Genomic DNA, 19,529 nt, shown 5'->3' with positions numbered 1-19,529 from the left:
AATACCAAATGTTTTGAAGCAAGAAGGGAACTCAGGAGAGAATCCAAAACCAAATAAACTGAGGGGAAAAAAATGGATGAAGTCAAGAATTCTTTAAGCTTTGAAGCTATAAAATGAGAGAAGGAAACAAAAATCACATAGAGCTCACACTAACTCAAGAAAGATTGAACAGTCCTAAAGGGGACATTCATTCACCATTCATTCCAACCAAACGGCCATAGGAAAATGGGCAATGGGATTTAGTATCTTACCCAGCCTCTTGCAAGTCTATTAATGTCATTGTAGGAATTTCTTTCGGGTTTATATAAGGGGAGAGAAACTCAAATGTGAAAGAAAAAAAAAGTAGTCACGTTTTTTCTCCTTAACCTATAAAACCTATACCAGACTCTGAGAGATCTTCTGATAAATTCTAGAAATGATTAAATGGATAAACTTTCTTTCTTTTAAATAGCCAGGTTGTTAGTCTTTACTTAGTTCAGAAAAATAATCCTAATGGAATTAGGACTGGAGTTATACACCATTTTAACATATAAAATGTTGCAGAAGAAGGGTGAAAAGACCTACCTTCTCAACCATAGAACCTTTACTTAAAGGCCATCCAAAACTTAATGAGGCTCTTCAAATGTGAATGGAAACCAGGCACTTTAAAAAAGTAGTTGGTAATTTCTTGGTAGGCAGTTTAGAATTTTTTAAAATTTTTGCCTAGAGAATAACCTATTACAGAAACCTCCAAGAGATTCATGTTTTAATCAGGTACAATTTTATAATTTAAATAGCACAATAATCCATTTTCTATTTAAAAAAATTTATTCAGTACACCTATTAAGCAATTGAACTTTATAATGTTCCTAACATTATTTATCAAGTGGCGATGATTCAAATTATCCTAGAGTTCGGGATAACCCCAAGAAGAGAAAGAGGTCTCACACCATTATCCTAAATGAAAGAACAGTTTTAAAGTTTGAAACTGGATTTTTAAATACAATGTCTAATTCTGTAAGAAATAAATATCAGAAAATTACCGACCCTTATGTATATTAATATATGCAAAAAAAAGTTTAACATTTTTTTTCTCCTTGCTAAGGAGCCTTGAAAGTGTGCCATGTGTAGGACTTTTGCTTATAAAACACCTTTGGTAAGAACAGGTTATTGTGATCATGCTCTTATGAGCTACCTTTTACATTTTAAGATACTTTTTTAGGGAACACTTGTAGCCACAGAAAAATAGTTGCTAGGTATTTAAACATAATTAAAATGACCTCTTATCTATTTTAAAGAGAAATAAAATAAAATTACATATAACTGTTGGTCTGACTTGGTAAATTTTATATAGGCAATTAATAATTGGTTTAGTGGGTTAATGACTAAACTAACATTTATGCACTATTTGTATACTATTAAATCAATAATTTAGTTGAAACATAGAGTTGTAACAAATATTTTATTACACAGTAACATTTTCTACTTAAGACTCCCACTTAATACATTTCTACAAGAGGAAGCTAGTTTTAGAGAGGTGTTCTGGCAATAATTTGTCTACTTTACACAAATGAGAATTCTGCTATTACCTGAACCTGCTAAAAATTATTTTTAACAAGATACTTGAAAATCACATTGGTATCGGTTGAAAATGTAACTGGTAATTAAAGACCGTTAAAACAATTTTTTATTTTACAAGGAGAAGTACGAGTTTTCAGACCAAAGTTTCAAATGCAAAGAATATTAATGCAAATACTCAGAAGTTGATTTATTTTGTATGGAAATAAGCACATTACACTGTACTTTTCAAGTGAAGAACATAAAACAAATCTGAAAACTAAAATGCGTGTTTTCTCTCTTTGTACTCTGTATTTTGACCTAGTAATCATTAAAGCTGTGAGTGTTTATCAATATAAATTACTGTAGTGCCACACATTGTGGTAGAGCATTGCTATTTCCCGAGATAAGCACAAAAAAACACTCAATGTTAATTTGCATCACAAAATGACCTAACATATCTGAAATATAATGCACAGGCCTTATTGAAAATAAATCATTTTATTTTTCTCTGCAACACACACACACACACACACACACACACACACACACACACACACAGAGGTATCTGACTGGGCCTGCATGTGCTGGAGGATGGTTGGGAAGAGGTCTCATTTTCTATCTTACACCTATTGTTTTATGCATTCTCAACTGCTATATGGGAAGAGAAAGGAAACATACTGAATCCACTTTGCAGTTAATGTCTTAGTGATTTAAGAGGCAGAATTTTCAAGTTAAAGAGGGGAAACATTATGTTTTTCCTTTCCCAAAGCGATTGCCCAGGAAGAAGGCCCTCTGCTCCTTAGCCTACGTAAGGGGAAAAAGGGACATTACTTCGGGCTGAAATCACTCCGAGACAGAAGAGGGGAAGTTTATGATGTGGCACTGTGCACTGTATCTGGTCTGCAGCCAGGAAGTTTTCATTTTGTAGCTCTGCTGCCAGTACCTGCCCTGCATATTCAGAAATAAAAATACACCAGGGCTCTACCTCAGAAACTGTGGATGTTACAAAGAATTAAAAGAGTTTATTTTTCTTTCTTTATCCTGAGTGTAATTACTGTTTTTAAAAAGAAAGAACTGAAACTATAGTAACTGGAGGGTTTTTTTTTTTTTTTTCCTTTTTAAACTCCTCAAACTACCTTCCCACAAAGCCATTTAAGTTAAATGGTACATTTACAGACTCACCTACATGAAGGATATAACTTAAAACATCTGCTTAGACATGTACATTCTGTTCGGATATAAAGAACGTGGCAAAATAATTGAAAAGTATAAGGCCATTATTTTCTTAAAATGTGTGTTCTTCTGTGTGTGTGTGTGTGTGTGTTCATTCATTGAAGAGATTTTTGACTGCAATTAGGTAGTCGGTCCTATAAAGGCTTCCTTGTGTGACCATGATTTCTAAAAATAAAATGCTCCAGTGAATATTTCTGCTAAATAATCACATCTTCAAAATTACTTTAAAGAAATCCCAATGCCTCATGTTACATTAAGCAATAATATCGGCCTTCCATAATAAGCTTTGGTTGCACACCTTATGCATGGTCAACAATTAATTAGGAGGTTAAAAGAAGTCATGTTTACTCTGTTAAATAGTAGACTAATTTTCTTGTCTGTCCCCACTTATTTACATTAGTAAATCTACTTTCTAATTTTGCAAATAAGCACATCTAAGCCAAAGCTGCCTATCTTTGGGGTTCGGAGAATGATGCATTCTCTTGCTATCATGCTAACTTGCTGAAAATCACAGATGAGTGGGAAAAAAAGAGAGGTAGTTGTAGCTGTTAAAAAAAAAAAACACATCTCATTCTATCAAAGGACTATATCCATCGCTTTTTAAATCCTGCATGCTAGAGACCCATAGTATCTGAGAACAATTTTTATGAATTCTTCATGTGCATCTTATCTATGACAACAAGATACAAGAGGAAAACCAGACCACGCTCAGGATGCTCTTTGGAAAAAGCAGGTTCTCACCAGGGACTGCCTTAGAGATCAGTTCCTCCAGTCTAAAAACAAGTTTAAGGTACTTCATTTAAATCATTACAAGAAGATCTGCACTGTCATTCTACATGAATCGCAACCACTTGCAGGATGAACAACATTGCTCCATTCATTTAAAATTTACAGCATTAAGAATTAATAAAGTCTCTATAACATCTGCATTATTAAAGAGTAATGATTCCTGCAGAAATCTGCCTGTAATAGGTTTCCTGACTCTATTGCTTGTAATGTCACCAATTTTCTTTATAATGTCCTCAAAAGATTCTCTCCATATGTACTTTGAACTTTGTTTACACTGGTTATATTTTAAAAATAAATACACGATTTAACTTGGGTAGTATAGTGACAATGTACAAAAAATACATGATGGTGATGACAAGTGAATGTTACTGATATCATCACCTGAAACCAAAAGATGAATTTATACAACGGGTATAATTTCCATACTTAATAGTAACATGACTTTTCACTCTGCAGTTAATGTTAAAATAATATGAAAGAAATGAGAGAATACTATATTGGATAATCTTTCTCATAATCTTATTCTTTACAACAGTATTCTTTGTTATAGAATTTTAATTATTTTTCTTGCACAGACAAAAACAACTAACATAAGAACACTGATGTTATCTACTTCTTCTTGAAAGAGAGGTAGGGAATGGGTACGTCTAGCTCCTGTTATTTCTGTATGTCTCAACATATCTGGGCAATAGTTACTATTGAATTCTTATTTTGAGCAAAATTAATTCTGGTGCACTTTAAATAAGTTACTTAATATTAAAAGTACAAAACTTTCAGACTTCTTTCAGCGTTCAGTGTGAGAAAGGTTATCAATAAGAACCGCCTTAAAAAAAAAAACTAAGAGTTTCTTTGCTCAGTAACTATAGCAGACTATTAGAAATTATTTTCTTTCTCATGCTGTTATTCACTTACACACTGCATATTTGCTTCAATTCTCCAAGGGAAGAAATCTGGCTCTTGTGGGAAAAGTCCACCCCTTTCTACATGTTTGCTTCCTTAAATGAAAGGAACACACCCCCTTACATTCTTTGAAATGTGTCCAACATGCACAGAATTGTAATAGCACTGTATTATTGACCAAATTAGAAAATCCTAAATGAGAGTCAAATATTGATAAAATGCTATGCGTTTTGGATAAGGAGAACTAAATGATAACACATATAGGTAACAGAAATGAAGTATGTTCACGCTAGTATCTACATTTCAATGCTCAGAACACTTGTGTCAGTGGAAGAAATCTGTCAATGTTTTTGTGCACATGAATGTTGTATGACAAGTCAGGAAGAGGCCCACAAATGTTACAGGTTTTTGAGTATATCCTTTGAATTTTGGACTCATTGGGGGTATTGCCTCCTCCGCTTCATAAATATTTCAGAGAAAAAATATTCAGAAACTAATGTATCCATCTAATTAAGTACAATCAGAAAGCTGTTTGAAATCACAGAAGTGCAAAAGTATCAAAAAGTCTACGCTCATGATGCTTATGACAGAAAACTCACACCAAAGTTGGTATCCATGAACTTCTACCTCATTAAGACAATCCGCTGATCATGAGAAGTTATGGTCTAACAATTCCCCCTTCTACTATGTAGAATAATATACTCGCCAGGCATGTTTTTTGTTGTTTTCTAATAATGTGATAAACTCCATATCTGTGGGAAATCTGTGCATCCACTATCTTTCCTTTTATTTTTTTTCTAAACTCTCTTTTACTTTATTCCATTTCACATAGAAACTTGCAATTATAAAGACACAAATTTGTATACCTTTTAAAATATTTTAATGTTTATATAAAAATGGTTAGTCCCTTTGCAATCTGTTCATCAGGCATTCCCCGACAAACTCAGCTATACAGTTTCCAGGCCTACAAAATGGAAGCTCTGCTATGCTGCTTATGTTTTTCACTTAGAATAAGAGTGAATATAAACAGTGAATATATAAACTAGAACTGAAGGTAATAAACTTATTAAAACTTAGTAAGATATTGTTATGGTCAAAGAAAAGCTGCAAGTATGTGCCACAAATCCACTCAGATGAAACATCTCATTCAATAGAATTTCTTCTCTTATAATAATGCACAGAAAATTAAACACATAAATATTAATTTTATGTATCACAGAAAATGTAGGCAATGAAAATGCAATGTTTACATTTATGGGTGACTCATTAGTGTTTTATTGTGTGAAACACTAGGAGGCATCAGTTGGGTAAAAAAGGACTTCAATTTTTAAAGAAGCAAGAAATTACTGTAGAGTGGATGTGTAAGAAGTTAGGGTTTTCAAAATGTTATTATGTAAACCAAAACTTGATTCTATGAAATAAACTCTCAAAACATCATATTTTGTTGTAAAGAATAATCTGTACATCACATTCATGAAATACATATAATTTGACCAATAAACACCTATCAAGATATATTTCAAATGTATAGATTCATAACTATGTAATTATACATTTTTATGAAGAATATATTTGGTAACAGAATAACATAATGGCTATTGACTACTGTGCATTTTCTGCTCAGTTATTCAATACCATGAGTGTATGTTTTATTTCTGGCAAATCCTGTTTTGTGCTCTCTACAACGCCTCTGAAAATGCCTACTGCAATTAAACCTTAGGATAACTGCTTCACGTAAGCAGCCAGAACTTGATATCTGTTCATCAAGAAGTGATGGAACTTGAAATTTAAGCAATGAAGGTATATACATAAAGGACATGTTTTCTCTTACTTCACTACTGAAAGGCTGTCACTTGAAAACTGAGTTTTCTATTGTTTGAATGGCTCTTCATAATGATGAAGCAACAGGGTTGTGGTATACTTATCTAGCAATCATTTGAAATTGGAGTGTCTTACCATTCCTCAACAATCAGCTTTTATCTTTGACCTATCAAAATAACATGTGAACTGCGTAATCCGCCTTTTGTAAGGTGCACAGACTCTGTTGTTGCTCCTGGTTTTGTGAATCGCCTCTGTAATCTGGTTTGATTTCCTAAAGATGACAGATCTCGGTGAACAGTCAGGCTTTACTGAGTGCAGGGCAGTCCACGCGCCCGTGAGATTAAGGTACAGTGCTGAGGTCGGGGATCTTAATCACCTATCCTTCTACACGCAGCACACAGAGTGAACATCAGTGATTAACTCTTTTCATTGTGTCCAGGCAATCACTACATTCATAAAATGAATATGTGCATTTTTATAAATTTTAGATATTAATCTGCCTGGTATGTTCTCTGAGGATGTGCTTTTGAAAAAAAAAAGTAGAACTTAAGTAATAATCTCTCTAAAGTCCATTCTGTAACCCTCAATTGCATATGAAATTCTCCCACGTTGTTTTGAATCACGTCCCTGAAGCCAGGGTTCTATGCCTAATACATAATTTTTTTTTTTTTTGGTTATTATGTAGCACAAGTGTTGCTGCACAGATATTTCCCCATTTTTGTGACTTTCTGAGATTTCATAGACCCAAAATATACCGCGTGTAGTGTTGGGAAATAAAACCACAAAACATACTACAATAAACAGAAGAAAGTTTTGAAATATTATGTTAACATATACCAAGGAGTTATTTAGCTCAGCTTTTTATAAAAGAAATTTAATATAATAAGTCATTTATTAAAAAGATATGGTTGTAGGGTTACTCAATTTATTGACTCTGTAAAAATGAGGGCCAAGGAAGAAATACATAGAAATCTGAAAAATATAAAACATGATGCTTTTTCAGTATTCTATCTTGAATCAATAGACACTCCTTTTCACTACTGGAAAAACCATTTCCACCAAATTTTGAAAACTGAGTATGTTTATAAAAAGAAAAGGGGCAAGGTGCAGTAAAGTCCTTGTTATTTAAATTTCATGTATTTAATGTTATGTGTTCCTATTTTGGAAAGTTAGTAAGATATGTGATTGCATACTTTTAAAGTATGAACAGCTCAGAAAAGATGGAAAATTGACTTATTATAAAGTGTTCATTGTTATTTAAACCTAAGAAACAAATTAATATTTAATAAAAGTCAGGTCTTAATATTGTCTTTGACGTGCATACACAGCAATCAGAATGTAAATAGCGAAATTAATGAGAGAAGGAAAATTCTGCCTTTTGTAAGATGTCTGGAAAATATGCCACAAATACTCCAAAGCTTTGTGAGTGCGAATGACAGTAAATTTTTATAAAGTTTGGTAAAACTTGAAGCTAAGGTAACTGCCAACTATTGTCTCTTTAACGTGACTTGGGAATCATATTTTAAACATTGAGTTTAAAGTGTGCTTCGATGGAAACTTTTAGAATTGAGTTTGTAGTATACTATACAGCCAAATGTACTTTCCAACAAATAGACTGAGATTTTTGACTTTAGAGATTTTTTTTTTTCCTTTTGAGATGGGATACTGGATAGGCATATCTCATTTTACCTGCGAGTTCTGAATCCACTTGCTTTAGAACTACTTCTTCTAACTTAATAAATTTATACATACATTGGGAGACAATAACATGGTTTATTAACTGCATTATATTTAACTGAAACTCATGGAAAAACAAAAATACTGCTTGTGCCAGATTTGTACATACTGAACATTTTCAAAGACTAGCCAAAACTGGTTATTATTTTTAAAATTAAGTAAAATGTTTTAGTTTCAAATTGGAGAATTGGAGATTGTTAACCTATTTAAAGCTAAACTTAGTATGCAATACAGAGGTTAAATGGGGTTCACAGGTGGTCACATTTCCATGTCCTTCCAAGTCTCTAGAGATTGGAGTTATTATACTCTACATAAACATCTTTACTCTGCAACCACAATTCCACTGCAAGGTGCCAGTGAAAAAGAGGCTGGTCACTTTTTTTTTTTTTTTTGACTGGTATAATGAGGTGGCTGGAGTTCCCTTTATAGCATACAAAATATATGCAGTCACTAACCATTTCATAAGACAGTGACTATTAGAGTTAGTATCAGATTCACAATAGTAAAATGCACTTTGTGTCAAAGCAATTCTCCACTGAGGACCAGTTAAAGAACTGGCAGAGAGCCTGATTCTACCTATTATACTGTCAGCATTTACATATAAAGGTGTTTTATACAAAAGACACACATTCCTACAATGTGAAGAAAAGAGCTTTTTCCAAAAAAAAAAAAAAAAAAGATAACTACTGGACCTAGACTAGTCAGAAATGTGTCTGATATAAAATTTCCTCTAAGAATTAAGAGCCATATTTTGGGAAGAAGATGACATTAGTAGCACAATTAAATCCTTGCATAAATATAATAAACAATGTGCTGTATCTCTCCATATATACTTCCTTTGTGCCAAACTTTATCACTGAGTTTGGTAACTTTCATCCAAAGTCCAAAGAGAAGGCAATTAAAGTGACTTAACCTTGTTTCTTTTTAAAGAGCCATGTATTTGACTTGACCTGAACAGCAGTGCATATACTGAACCCCAACACAGATTGTAAAATATAGAGCCTACCATGGCCAGGGTATCACTTTTTTTTTTTTTTTTTTGTCCACACCAATGAGAAGCCCTCTATCAAGCCAGCGCTTTGGTAAGGGAAGGAGATGCACAAAGGTATATACTCTGACAGACAGCCATGCTTTAGCTCAAACTAATCCCAAGAATTAGTGGCTCAGAAGCCTAACCCAGAGCAAATCAGAGACTTTGGGGGGCCTCGCAGGAGCATCTTTCCACAGTAAACTAGCGGCTAATCTTAAGGAATGTACTTCAAGGTCACAGAATATCCTGTGAAATATTAAAATCCACCAGGCTCCACACGCTCCACCATATCAAACATGCTAATGATGTGAACTAACTTCATGAAACTTTAAACACACGGGTGTGACAAGAACGAGTCAGGAGTGATTTCAATAACTGATGGCAAACAGAGAAGTCTTAAAAAAGTTACTTTTAGCAACAGACCAGGAAATCACAGAATCTTTAAAAAAAAAAAAAAGAAAGAAAGAAAGAAAAAAGAAAAGAATGCACAACCAACCTCAACTTCAGCCTTCCAAAAAGGCACAAGCATAGACCCAGTGCCGTGGAATATACTGATGCAGAGACAATACCCAGGCTATTTCTATTTCCTCGAGAAATGTCAGAGGTACTTACATGAAGGAAGACCCGATCAGATTAGTCCTTGGGATATTTTCCTTTCTTAAGAGAGAGAGAAAGAGAGAGAGAGAGAGAGGAAAAAAAAAAAATAACAATGATCTTTACTTCGTCCAGCCTTGAAGTGTCTCTCCACCTGATTCAAACATGCAGCCACGGCGACCCACACAGAACCTTCAAAGTCAATCCAATAGCAGCCTGAAGATGTCTGGGTGTACGCGTGTGCTCAAGTGTCTGTGACTGCGAGCAGCGCGAGCAGAGAGCTGGAGCCCGAGCGTGCGCGCGCGCACCGGGGGAGCGCGCGCGGGGGAGGCGCGCGCGGGGCCGCGCACTGGCGCGCGCGCCCGGGCCGCTCGGAAGAGGTGGAGGAGGTGGAGGAGGAGGAGGAGAAGGAGGAGGAAGAGGAGGAGGAAAAGAAGGAGGAAGAGGAGGAGGAGGAAGAGGAGGAGGAGAAAGTAGCTCTCAGCAGCCGGCCAGATTAAAAGTAACCAGACTCATCCAGAAAACTGCGTCCAGGAAGGAAGTGACAGAGGACGAATGGGAAAAGGAGAGCCGCTCGCAGCCTTTGAAACATCGCGTAAAAAAAAAAAAAAAAAAAAAAAAAAAGGCAAAGGGGGGGCGGGGGCAGTGGTGGAAGGATATTGGGAGGGGAGGCGGGGGCGGCGGAGCAGACGGGCCTGGGGCTCCAAGCGGCACGTCCTGGGAAGCGCCTCTTGCCTTCTTTTTTTTTTTTTTTTTTTTTAATTCTTTTTTCCCCCCTTTATTTTGTCCTTGCCCCTGCGTGTGCCGCGGCCTCGCGCCGCCCTCTGCTCTCCGCCTCCCTCGCCCTCCCGGCCCGCCGGCGCTCGCCCCGCCAGCCGCGCCGAGCCTCAGTTTCGCTCTCGGCAAAAGGGGGGCGGGACCAGACCTCGGAGCGTTGTAATAAAACAAACATACAGCAGTTCCCTCCTCACCCCTCCAGCCTCAACTAGATTGATAAATTGCTCCACCACGCTACTTTAATTATGTATATGGTATGCAGAATAAATCACTGAACATCAGTACCTCAATCAAGCACTTTTAAATGATAATTGCATCTTGGTGAATCAATCTCCCCATTCCTGACATTTTGCTAATTTTAGTTTTACGGTGGGGTAATGGCACATGCCATACGCAAACCTAATGACAATTCTTTATTGCACGAAACCGAAGACAACATCGCGAGCGGCGGCTCCCGGCTCTCCCCACGCGGCGGCGGCGGCGGCGGCGGCGGCGGCGGCGGCGGCGGCGGCTGCGGACGCTCCGGGCTCCGGCTCCGGCTCCGGCCGCCGCGCGCCCGCTCCCCGGGGACTCCGCGAGCCAGCCTGCAGGAAAGTCCTTCCAAAGTCGGGATCTTTCCTCTGACCAATAGGAGCGCGACCCTAATAGTAGCTCCGGTGACTTCTCCCTGCCCCCCGCCCCCCCCCCCCCCCCCCCGTTTGCAGACGCGTTAACCACTTCTTTCTTCCGCGGGTCCGTGCGCTCCTCCGCGGCTCCCGCGTCAAAGCCCCCGAGCAGGAAGCCTGCGAGCCCTCGATTCCCCGCGCCTTCCCTGCACGCCCGGGACGCGCGCTCTTCGGCCCTGCAGGGCTGCAGGGCCGCACGGCGTGCAGAGAGGCTCCTTATGCCTTATGCATGTACAGAATAATGAAATAATTACCGGTTCCTGAAATCTCGACTTCATCGCGGGGCCATGAACTTTCTAATCAGTTTGGAAATATTTACCGAGGCGGCAGCTTCCTCGGAGATCCCCCCCCCACTCCCTCCCCCCTCCACTTCTATCTCTTCCACACCTTACTGGATTTTATCCAGAGCATTAACATGTAAACCAAACCAACTTCCCAAATGCATTAGGCTTCCCTATCCGATAGCTGATGACTTCACTTATCCTGAAGAGTTTCAGCTGCACAGGAAGCAGAACTAGAGACTGATAAGGAAGATACTTATGTTAAGGTTTAAGCACAGTAAACACTTGTCCTTACAAAAAAAAAAAAAAAAAGGTTAATATTCAAGATTAGGAAAGCTACCAGGGGTCGGGCAACTTTCCTTCTCTAGCCAATGACACCACACCCAATAAAGCCAAAGTAAAATATACCAAGAGTACCCAAACCATGAAAAGACAAGACTGCATGCCAGTAGAACTACAGATCATATAAAATGTTGAAACCCAGCTAAAAGATTTTAAACCTGTGAAAGGAAGAAGAGAAAATACGTTCGGGAAATGAAAACGTTGAAGGTACAGGAGTAGACAATAGGAGTATACCGAAATATCTGGCTAATTAAAGATATTTCCTCACTTAAAAAAAAAAATTCCTTTCAGCACTGTATGTTTAACCCAATGACTAGTTGCATTTCCTGTGAAGTTCTGCACCATGCCTCTAGACTATTTTAATGTGTGAGGACAGTGTGATTCAAAAAGCCTCCTGCTTCATTGTAGGGGCTATTTGATGTGAGTAGCTTTTCTCAGAAGAGTGGGCTCAACATTTAGGTGTCTGCCCCAAGGCTTCACTTGAAAGGAGAAGGTTGATTTTACAGGCAAGTACAACCAGATCTGAACAATCTTCAGGCTTCTGGCTCATCACCATTGTGACTGTATCAGCACAGTTAAGATGAATCTCTTGCTTTTATTATAGGAAAGCGTGGCGAACTGTCACAAAGCAAAAGTCATCTCAAATAGTATTATTTCTTGCAGATTAGGATCTACAGTATATTTTTTGCCAGTTTGTTTTTCAGCTGGTGAGTTTGCTACTACCATGAATTCATTTTAATAATATGGCAGAGATAATCTGTATCAGGTTTTCATTCAAGGTACAACTTCTTAAAAAAAATCCAAAAAATTTAAGGGTGCATACTCCTTTTGAATACTAAGATATGTCTATGTATGGTGATAAAAATGAAATTAATTTTTTCCAGATTCACAAATGCCTTGAGAAAGCAAAACATTAGTAGGAACATCTAACTTTATTGCCATCATGCCCAAAATTAATGCAATGAATTGTAAAAGCCTATTTTACATGAGCAAATAGACACAGGCAATACATGACATTCGGCCATACTATTTTCGATGGATTACAGGTTATTGCTATTTACCTCAGCAGACTTCAGTTTTGGATAGTTTTCCTTCAAAAAAAAAATCATTTTACCTTTTTAACATCTGAAAGAATTATTTAATAATAAGCATTATAACAAGCCCATAATTATCAGTGATAGTACAAGTACAAAAATATGTATAACCCCACACTGTGGATAATTTGGAAATAATTTGGCTCTGGACTGTATCACAGTTGGCCTTTTAAAATATAAGATATTCCCCTCAGCAGATTTAGCTTCTTAATTATGTGTGACCTAAGTTAATATTAGCATTAGTTTCCTTCCCATGAGCCTTCACAGTTAAAGCAGAAGATGTTGTACAGAAATACACAATAGAAAGTCACCGAGATTTAAAATTATTCATTGGTAATCCACAAAGTGGTTAATACAAAATGTGCTTTGTATTCTTTGAATACTCTGGATTTGATTTTTTTTTCCCTCAAATCATCCTGATCTCTGCCACCTAATGCTACTTGGCTAGTATCATAATATTTTTTGGTGTAGCGAGGAGTTTGTACTAGGTGTTAGGAGGCCTATATTCTCTGGCTCAAGATTTGTGCCTAACTAATGAGTGTGTCTTTTCAGGACTTCAGATGCTTATTCATTATGTGAGTTAAGTGAATTATCCAATCTATTCCAGTTCTATGATTGGAAAGTAGAAAATTCTTCTACCCTTTAAGCCAATTGGATGCTAGTGACCTATCATGTTAAATAAAAGGTGACAAATCATTTAAGAGAAAATGATGTCTGGGATTGTCATACTATTTAAATAAACTCCCCCCCCCCCCCGATTACTAAATAATTCCTTTATTAAATAATTGTCATAGTGCTTTATTATGTATGTAATTATATATCTACTTGTTCCCCCCTCAAAAGAATGGTTTAGCAATGTATTTAATTAAAGTGCCACAAAAGTTACAGAGAGCATAATCCTCAGGACTTGAATCTAAGGAGTGCTAATTTCTCGTTTCTGTTCCAGGTTGTGTACCATCTTACTCCACCCTCCTCTCTTTACTACTTCCCTACATTAAATCAGCAGTACACTTAAACCCTGTTCACTGGGTATGCCTGCTTTTAAGCTTGGCCCACGCTGGGTGTAGCTCTTGAAGTGAGCTTTAAAAAATTATTTTAAAGTAAGCTGGGGCGGTTGCCACAGCAACCCACCCTAAGATGAAGAGAGGCTATAGATTAATCTACCCCTCAAGATTATTCAACTGTATAGTATTTGTTCTTCAGCCAGAGCACTTTCAACACAAACATGATAATTAAACATAGAAGTTCAGAAAAATATACAAAGTAGTAAGATACAAATTCCAATAGCATTAAAAATGTTATATTTTTTTATAGTTTACAGTAGAGATGAGATACATAACTTCCCCTGAGATGGGTTAATTGTAAAAGAGACTTGCAAAGGTAGGCCCTGAAAGGTGACATGTGGGCTTTAAGGCAAAATGGCATTGTATTGCCTACAATGTAAAGCATATAATGGTTGCACCACTCTATTTATTATCCCTTCTATGTGTCTACGTTATAGATACCTAATGACAGAGTTTGGCAGTTTTACCTTTAAGAATTACCTTAGTGGTAAATGATATAGCAAATGTTAAGCACTCACCACATACACATACAGTCATTTGCCTTCCATTCTTTACTTCATCTCTTCATAGAAGTTACTTCACAGTTTGCAACTCTTCTTTGGCACCTTAAAATGTGTAAGTACAACAAGGTACATAGTTAAAACATTTTTTTTTTTAAGAAAGCTGATATTAAAGTACATTCAAATAAATTCATTTCTAAAACTTCTAATCTTAAGTAACATCCGTATTAATTCTGTTTTTAAAACAAATGAATGTATGTTAAATATAAAACAATTAAAATTATCATTAATTGTGAAAATACTTATATCCTTTAATATAAATAGTGCCAAATATCTAAATTTCAAAAATTCTTTAGGTACAGCTTTAGCCTATGCACAGTATACACCATATGGACTGCTTGTGATTGAGAATCTGCAATATGCAAAGGATTTGTTATTCCAAGCCAAGGTTTAATCATATCCTTTATCTCATATCTAAAGAGCCTATATTTATCTTTATTTTTTGTACCTTTAATTTTGTATCTGATTAAGAATTACAAAGGAGAAAGTCAAATCCACCATACCCCAAGCTAACAAAATTTGTCAAGTTGGGATAATGAAGCTGCAACTGTAGTTGCTGAAAGGGCTTATTGTACATGTCGCCTAAAGGCCAGTTTTAAATACTTCAGGATTAGTGGTGTGGATTCAATACCCTTTATGAATTCTATTACCAATAATACCTTATGCTTCCCGCCAGTGTTTATACTGAGCACAGACAAATGCTCCTGTGTTCTAATCCCTGCTTGAAACCAGCTTTCTATGACTTCCAGCACACAGATGAACTTTTCCCTGGCTTCAGAATGAGTCTACTCCTCCCAACCCTAAGACATATCAGACCAGGATGGTCAATACCCATTTACCCATCTGTATTAGCAACAAGACTTCTCACAGTGAAGGCTCATTAAGATTTACGAAGCCTCTATATTTGGGTTGACATTCCTAAGATTTATTTTTATTTTTAAATTGCCTCAGGCAAGGAGAAATGAATTTTGGCCACTCTTCCTTTAGGGGTGTTAGCTGAGCTTAGTCTTTTAGGCTCAGGCCCACAGTGAGTTAGTCTAAACTTAGTGACTGGTACTGAGTATCTGGTGACCTGGTGAATACCCTTTCTCCTAGCTTTGCCTGCTTTTGCAGTCTGCTAAGTGGGAATCATAACACACATCTCCCAGGGCCTTTTCACCTTACAGAAATGCAATCTTCATGGAATAATGTCTGAAAGGATATGCTACGGCTTATAACAGTGCCACTACAAATGATGATACATTTCTTCCTTTTCCTGGATCAGTATGCCCAAATAAGGCTACATCACTAATTTCCTTGCAAATGTGTGCCCCATTAAAAAGTATCCCTATGCATGGCTAAATTTGATGGACTTTACCTTCACTTACAAAATCGTTAAATGTTCATCGGAACATTGATTCTATTCCGTTTCTCGAAATATCACAGAAACCTTCAAGTCAAAGAATGGATGGTCACACTTCCCCTTTTAACTATTTTTTTTTCTAGATGCCTCTCTACGTGTGTGCCCTTTAATTTTTAAAGATTTTTTTTTTTTTTTGTAACCTGGGATCGGGGGGGGGGGGGGGGGGGTTGGGGATTAAAAAATCTCGTCCTGCGTTTTGGTGCCCACTTCTTTGTCTGGGAAGCCGAGGGCTGGAATTCCGTTCGGACGGCCCCTTAAAGACCCAGACAGGGGACGCCTCTGGTTTCAGCCGCTTACTCGGGGAGTTATTGATTGCAGGCAGCAACAATCCCTCCGGGTGATTTGGGTGGAAAGTGAATCCGCGCTGGCTGGGCGTTCTCAGAGGCGCAACAGCCGCAACGCCATCCAATTATTGCCGGTCGTCCCCTCCAACACCGCTCTCCACCTCCAGACTCCGCTCCCTGCCCAGCGCCACTTCCCCCCACCCACTTTTCTCAGAGCGGACCGACCTACCTATTCCTTCTCAGCCCGTCTCCGCTTCCCCCCCACCCACTTTCCTTGGTGCGGACGGAGCCGAGGGGGCGGGGGCTCCCTCCCGGGAGCGTTTCTAGAGCTCGGAGGCAGCTAGTAGGGGGTGAGTGCGCCACGTGCGTGCGCCACGGGCGCGGAGGAGGCGGGCTCGGGGCCCTGCGGGGCCTGCGGCCCGGTGCGCGCCCGGTGCGCGGAGGGGGGCGCGCTGTCCTGGCGGGGAGCGTGGCGGCGTGTGTCTCGAGGGCGCTGCCACGGCTCGGGGGTGGGGGGTGCGGGGGTGCGGGGGGGGAGCGGCTGGGGGTCCGGCGGAGAGGCCGCGTGCAGGGCCGTGGAGGATGGGAGGAGGGCGCAGCGGTGGTGGGTGGGCCCTGGGAACGCTCGGTGGCGTTGTCGGGGAGTCGCCCCTGCTCGCCTGGTTTGGGGATCTTTGGGAATATTCCCTCTCGGTTGGCGAAAGACGCCCGCGGAGCGCCGGGGAGGAGTCCGAGCCCGGCGCCCGGGGCGCCCACCCCCGCGCGGTGCACAAAGCGCTGGCACCGCCGCCGGGGCTCGGGGCGCTCTGCGCGCCCGGGGGCACCGCGTGGCGGGCGCAGCTCCGGCCGCCGCCCCTGTCCCGCCGCTCGGCCGTGTTTGTCACCTGACGGAGCCTTAGGAGAGGACGCGGGTCCCCGAGCTGGACTGTGTAGCCCAGCCTCTCAGGGGCTACGCGATCATTTATTTAACCGCTGGGTCTGGGAGTTAAGCTGCCACGGGGGATACGTGCGCGTCTTGGCGAGGGACAGGCCACAAACTACACGACAGTTGGGATACGAGGGAGAAAAGACACAGAACCACCCCCCCCCCCCCCAACTTCCTTTCCCTTTCCATCCCCTTTCTCTGCCGGCACGTGAGAACAGTGCCGGGATCTCTTGCAAAAATGCCATCCCGAAAAGCAAATGCCTGGGCTGCTGCTTTGATCTGCCCAGTGGAGCTGAACCAAGGGCGCCCAGAGTGGCGGGAAGACCCATGCTCCTAAGGCACTGTCCAGTACTCGGCTGAATAAATCAAAGGTGCAAAGTGTTTGTATTGTCCTGCTCTTGAAGCTAGAAGCTGCTACCAATATGGTAGCCGCTCCCCCCCACCCCCTATGGCTCTTTAAATTTAAGCTTATTAGAATTATGGCAAACTCAAAATTCAGTTCCCCAGTTATCCTGGCCACATTTCAAGTGTTCAATAGCCACAGGCGCCTGATGGCTACCTTATTTGACTGCGAGATGTTGAACGTTGCCATCATTGCATAAAGTTCTATTGGAATGTGCTGCTCTGGAGTTTTAAATGAATGCTGGTTAAAAAAAAAAAAAAAAAAAAGAAAGAAAGAATCTGCTTTGTGATACCAGCCAAATTTTAGGACACTCTTGGCATTTGCATTTCCTGGCACAAGTGTGGAAAGTTTTAAAGTCAGAATTTCCGTATCTTCCTGCTGAGAGAGGTCTTAGGGAACATTCAACACAAGCACCTAATTTCTGTTTTTACAGGGAAGACAAGTGGGGCCCAGAGAAGTTAACAGATGCACCTCCAAATCATGCCATAAATTTAAAAGGAAGATAAGGTCAAGGTACAGGGTCTACTACTACACTTTGTGCCCCATCAGGGCACCTTGCCTGGGGCTGCCTAGGCAAATTAACCCCACAGGAAGGTGACCTGCCCCAAGATTTTCCACAGGAGTACCCGTTTTACAAGAGAAAATACTTCTAGGCATTCTTCTAGGAAGAGATTCTAATAAAGAATAAGGTGTGTAGGAAATAACACTGTCTCCCAAACTAGAAATGTATTATTGGTAGCTTTATAGATTCATATCATGTCTTCTTAAAGAGACTGGTTGGGATAACATTGTTCCTTATTTATATTTACAATACTCTGAGGAAGTGGCATTATCTCTCTCTTTTTTTTTTTTGGCATTATCCTTTTAAAGTAAGAGCTAAAAAGCATTCGAGGCCAGGGAGAAGAAAATATTTCATAAGGTGAGAATTGTTAGTAAAGCATAATCTTCCCCAAATTTGATCAGTTACAAGGTATAGAACCTCCCTTTGCCTCAGTTTCCTCGTCTGTAAAATGTGGAACATAAAGTGCTACTCCTAAAACTTTGTTAGGAAGATTAAAGGAGCCACTCAACATAAAGCACAGGGCTGGGAAATTGGTAAACTGTAGTAAAACACATTCTTATTTTCCTGCAAAGAGTTTCTACCTCTACACTATTAAGTTCCATGTTCACCCACACAGGGGCTGACAGAGCAGCGAAAGCTGGAGAAGTAGATCGTCAGAGGGGTGGGAATTGGTTCAGGATGAGAGCTTTATGTTTAAGAGGTAGAAATCTCTTCAATCCTAAAATTCCCTGACTGAATGGGTATGGGTGGTCTTATTTCTCTTTCACAGGCATGGTGTCTCTAGTATACCTCAAGACTTTCATTGTCTTAATTTATTATTTTTTTGTCTTGAGGGATGCTTCTTCATACTTGTTAGCTGCTTGGTTGTTGAAAAGGCACTGGAAACTCCAAGTCCATCCTCTTTCACCCTGGTTGACCTTTGGAATGCTGTTGTCAGCCAAGAAGACATTGATATCTTCAGTCTCCTGCTAGCTTGAATTCTTTAGGGCAGAGCCTGCTCAGATTATCTCCTGATGTCATTCCAAATGTCTGATGGCCATCTATGGCAACGGGGCTGGGCTGAGGCCTGCCAGGAAGGGGGAGCCCATGGAATGCTTAATGGAGCATTCTGGTCAAGAGGGACCTAGAGGTTGTTCTCTGTTGGATGCATGATCAACATTACAACTATGTCTAGGGCACTGTTTGCTGGTTCTTGCAAAACAGAAGCTATGGACTTTTTTTTTTTGGTTTTAATAAAGTCCTCCTTGGGACGTGTATGATTTCTATTGATTTAAATTTGTGTAAATATGTATTACAGGAAAAATGGACTCAGAAAGGGTTAACAAACAATTTATATCTGGTATTCCTATTCCTGCTAACTCTCCTCAGTAAGAACACCAAAATAAGATAAAGAAATTTAGAAAGGAGAGAATAAAGCCACCACACCACAAAATGTACCTTGTTTTCTTTATCTCTGTAGGTAATTATCCAAATGATGGTATTCTACTTAGTTGAGAGCTTACAAAATTACTTCTAAAATATTTTATT

General features: G+C 39.3%; 1 protein-coding gene across 46 annotated transcripts in view; it reads right to left on the bottom strand.

Moving 5' to 3' along the window:
• The window catches only part of MEF2C (myocyte enhancer factor 2C), a 169,880-nt gene that overhangs the window by 139,644 nt on the left and 10,707 nt on the right, over positions 1–19,529 (bottom strand). For 11 of the 46 annotated variants that reach the window (XM_072736806.1, XM_072736815.1, XM_072736840.1 and 8 more), the window contains exon 2: positions 14,385–14,471. The gene's annotated coding sequence lies outside the window, so the exon portion shown is untranslated. Of the gene's footprint in view, positions 1–9,661; positions 10,264–11,339; positions 11,599–12,769; positions 12,801–14,384; positions 14,472–16,125; positions 16,437–19,529 lie in introns of those variants that run through there. The other 35 variants (XM_072736821.1, XM_072736829.1, XM_072736820.1 and 32 more) reach the window with 23 other exon arrangements.

Source organism: Vulpes vulpes, chromosome 14 (genome assembly GCF_048418805.1).
Source record: "Vulpes vulpes isolate BD-2025 chromosome 14, VulVul3, whole genome shotgun sequence".
Lineage (NCBI taxonomy): Eukaryota > Metazoa > Chordata > Mammalia > Carnivora > Canidae > Vulpes > Vulpes vulpes.
This window is presented reverse-complemented; position numbering and strand designations above follow the sequence as displayed.